The following is a 4,819-nucleotide window of genomic DNA, read 5'->3' as shown; positions in this document are numbered from 1 at the left end:
TAATCACAAACTAATACATGTTAACTAAGCAAAATTTTCAAGTCGATAGACCATGAGTCGATGACTGAGGGGAAGAGGCCAAATATTCTCCATGGAAATGAAATGTGCTAATACTTATACAACTGAATACCAATTAACATTGGCCTACCACTAATAGTTCCCCTTTAACTGACCTAATCACAAACTAATACATGTTAACTAAGCAAAATTTTCAAAGTCAATAGACCATGACCAAGGGGCGGAGTCAAATAATCTCCGTGGAAATGAGATATGCCAATGCTTATACAACTGCATACCAAATATCATTGACCTACCACTAGTGGTTCCCCTTAAACTGACCTAATCACAAACTAATACATGTAAAATAAGCAAAAGCTTCAAAGTCAATAGACCATGACTGAGGGGGCAGGGCCAACTAATCTCCATGGAAATGAGATGTGCCAATGCTTATACAACTGCATACCAAATATGATTGACCTTCAACTTGTGGTTCTCCACAAACTAGACCTAATCATAAACTAATACATTGTTGACACCGCCGCCGCCGACTACGGAAACAGCATACCTATGTCTCGCTTTTTGACTCCGCCAAGCGAGACAATTAAACCCTGTAACTTGGAAACGTAAAATCTAAAATTTAAAAAAAATCGAAAGGGAGCTCATGTCAATTGATATAAACAACTCACCAAAATTTCTTGCAAGTTGGTGAAAGCATTCTTGAGTTATTATCAGAAAACTGGAAAATCCCCCTTTTTTTAATGAATAAAATCGATAACTCGGAAAATTAAAATCTAAAATTTATAAAAAACGAAAGGAAAAACACGTCAATAGATATAAACAATTCACCAAAGTTTTATGCAAATTTATTAAAGTGTTTTGAGTTAATGTCAGACATGTTGACGAAGGTCGGACGGACAGAGGTACACCATAATAGTAATACGTCCCGTAAAATCCAGATTCTAAATACCTGGTTAAATTCAGCATATTAAAGACCACCAGAATACAAGACTGAATAAAAACCCCATTGAAATTGTTAAAAAAATAATCAATTGATACAAATAATTATAAACTGCTTCGCTGAGCGCAACTGGATACACCCGCAGAGGTCCAAACCTGAACAGTTGGGGCAAAAATGGACACAATATTCAAGCTTGATACAGGTCTGAATTTGGATTGTAATTAAATATTTGACATATTATAGGTTTCTGAATAAATATAGTCAAAGAACTTGAAATTGGTTATATGAATTAAATTTATATTCAATTAAAGATTTCTTGCTGTTGTGAAATACTTAGTAAATCTGTTGTCAGACTATAAACAAATAAAGTTCAATTTATTCTCAATGTCATATTAGAAATTTATGAAAATCAAAAGGGAGCTTACATCAATAGATATAAACAATTCACCAAAGTTTCATGAGAATTGGTGACAGCATTTTTGAGTTATTGTCCGAAAACTGGAAAATCACCCCTTTTATAATGAATAAAACCCCATAACTCAAAAATGTAAAATGTAAAATTTATAAAATTCTAAACGGAGCTTACATCAATAGATATAAACAATTCACCAAAGTTTCATAAGAACTGCTGAAAGCATTTTTGATTTTTTGTCCGAAAACTGGAAAATCCCCCTTATTTTATGAATAAAACCCTGTAACTCGGAAACATAAAATCTAAAATATATAAATATCGAAAGGGAGCTCATGTCAATAGATATAAACAAATCACCACAATTTCTTGCAAGTTGGTGAAAGCATTCTTGAATTATTTTCCGAAAACTTGAAAATCCCCCTTTTTTTAATAAATAAAACCTCATAACTCGGAAAAGTAAAATCTAAAATTTATAAAAAAACGAAAGGGAGCTCACGTCATTAGATATAAACAATTCACCAAAGTTTTATGCAAATTGGTTAAAGCGTTTTTGAGTTAATGTCCGACATGTTGACGACGGACGGACAGACGGACGGACGGACAGACGGACAGACGGACAACGGTATACCATAATACGTCCCGTTTACAGGCGTATAAAAAGATATTGTTTTTGGGTTCTTTTTTCCTAAACCTGTAGGGTCAGAACGCCCTAACAATCCCCCTACGTTCTTTTTACCGTTTAAAACCTTGTGGTACAATTTAATAGCAATCCTGAGACTAATATTCAAGTAATTGTCCACAAACAAGAAAATTCTTGTTTTTTTACCCCTTTTCGGCCTTTAATTTCTAATCGGTTTAGGCCATGACCCTCAACATTCTTTTTGGTATAGAACCTTGTGGTAAAATTTCATAGAGATCCATACACTAATACATAAGTTGTTGTCCTGAAATAAGAAAAAAATGCTTGTTTTTGGCTCCAAATTCCTAACAGCGATGACAATAAACCCCAAAAATCAATATAAACCTTCCTTGTGTAGTATATATATATATGGAACCTTTAAGGCTTGTGCTACAATTTCAATTTCATAGAGATCCTGTAAACCAAAATGTCTAGGATGACAAATGTCTTCGGATGACAATTTGACACGCCACAGACATCGCCATGACATAATTATGATACTATGAACGCAAAACAAAATGTATATAGACGTATAAAAAGTTAAACTTACGCTCATTATATCCATCTAAGCTGATTGACTTAAAAAGTGTACCAAAACTGCAGGTAAAAGTTGATTTCCAATCAGCTTTTGTAAGATTTCTCATCATGATGGAATTCTTATGTGCAGACTGCTCCAGCAATTGTTAATCCCTGTTTTCGACAGTATGATTATTGTGTGTAAGTACTGTTTTATTTTGACCTCCTATCCATTGCTTGTTCCCCTTGCATTCCTCGTTGCATTTCAACATACATTCCTTGCTGCATTTCGACATGCGTTCAATGTTGCATGAACATTCACATTCCAGTTTCAAATCGGTCCAAGCTTTGCCAGATTTGATATTTAAACATCTTTCATCTAAATCAAAATATGTAAAAAATGTGGACACAGATGATGCCCCCGCTTGCACATCATATAGTTATAAAGGGACATAACTGAAGAACGGTAAAAGTGACGCTACCCAAATTTGAACTTGATCTGAGTTTTGTGGTAATTAGCATTGTGTGTAAGTCTCATAACATTTGGTTGAGGCTAACTTAAGTAGAGAACAGAAACTAAAAATTCAGCAATTTTTCTATTTGTAAACACGCATAACTCTAGAAAGGCTGTGTATAAGTTTTATAACATTTGGTTGAGACAAACTAAAGTTAGAGAACGGAAACGAAAAATTCAGCAATTTTTATGTTTATATAGAGCGGACACGATCTTTACCATAGGACATGGTGTTGTCAACTAAAACCAAAGTTTTTGACCTTGACCTTTGACCTAGGAAGTTGTTCATACATTATGACACACCCTCTGGTGTTGGTTAATATACATGTCAAGTATAAACTTTGAAATCCTAGCGGTTCTCTAGATAAAGAGCGGACACAATTTGTTAAGGATGGACGGATGGACAGACGAACAGACAGCCGAACGGACAGACTGATCACTATAGGGCGTCCGCCATTCGGCAGGGCCCTAATAAGCATTGTGTATAAGTTTCATAACATTTGGTTGAGCCAAACTTAAGTTATAGAACGGAAACGAAAAATTTAGCAATTTTTCCATTTGTAAAGGAGCATAACTCTAGAACGGTAAAAGTGACGCCACCAAAATTCAATCTTGATCTGTATTTAGTGGTAATAAGCATTGTGTATAAGTTTCATAACATTTGGTTGAGGCAAACTAAAGTTAGAGATGGGAAACCAACTTTGGGACGGACGGACGGACAGACAAGGGTAAAACTTAATGCCCCCACCGCTACGGCGGGGGCATAAAAAACAAAAGTAGTATTACTTATAGAAATAAGAAGATGTGGTTTAATTGCCATCCAAGTCAAAATATTTAATTTTAGTTGAAATCAAACAAAGTTTAGTTTTTGACCCTCAAACATTAGCATGAACTAATTTGAAAACAGGGCCCAAAATAAAAAATATCAAAATGCACAATAAGATTCAGCATATCATACAGCCGCAATAATTCAGTTGTTGGTGAAATCAAACAAATATTAATTTTGAACTCTTTTGACCTAAATGTAGACCAATTTTGAAATGGGACTCAATATCGAAAAAAGTAATACAAGGTCAGAACCCCCAAACATTAAAGACTTAAAATTGATCCCATTGAAATTGATAAAAAGATTTGTATTTATTTTCAATTGAAGATTTCTTGCTATTGCAGAATACTGTACTACTGCGCAATACTGTGTAATTGAAGATTTCTTGCTATTGCACAATACTGTGTTGTTGCGCAATACTGTGCTAATGGGCAACAGAAGATTTCTTGCTATTGTGCAATACTGTGCAATTGAAGATTTCTTGTTATTGCCCAATACTGTGCTACTGTGCATTATACATGTACTGTGCTTTTGCACAAAACTGTGCTATTATACAATACTGTGCTGTTGCGCAATACTGTGCTGTTGCGCAATACTGTGCTATTGCGAAGATTTCTTCTTGAAGCTTTCCAAAAATTTAAAATTTCAAAAATTTTGAAGAAAAAAATATGAACCTCCTCTCCAAAAAAAATCGGAAAAAATGCCCCCAAATTTTTTGAACCCCCTCCCTTTGAGTAATTACCCCCTAAATTCAATCCCATCAAACCCTTTGTGGTATAGAACTTGTAGCACAATTTGTTTTAGAGAGATCCATACACTTAAACAAAACCTGTAAAATGCTTGTTTTTTGCCCTTTTTTCGCCCCATATTCCTGAACTTTTGGGGCAATTATCCCAGAACTCAATCCAAGCCTT

Source organism: Mytilus californianus, unplaced genomic scaffold (assembly GCF_021869535.1).
Source record: "Mytilus californianus isolate M0D057914Y unplaced genomic scaffold, xbMytCali1.0.p SCAF_1, whole genome shotgun sequence".
NCBI lineage: Eukaryota > Metazoa > Mollusca > Bivalvia > Mytilida > Mytilidae > Mytilus > Mytilus californianus.
Note: the sequence above shows the minus strand (reverse complement) of the source record.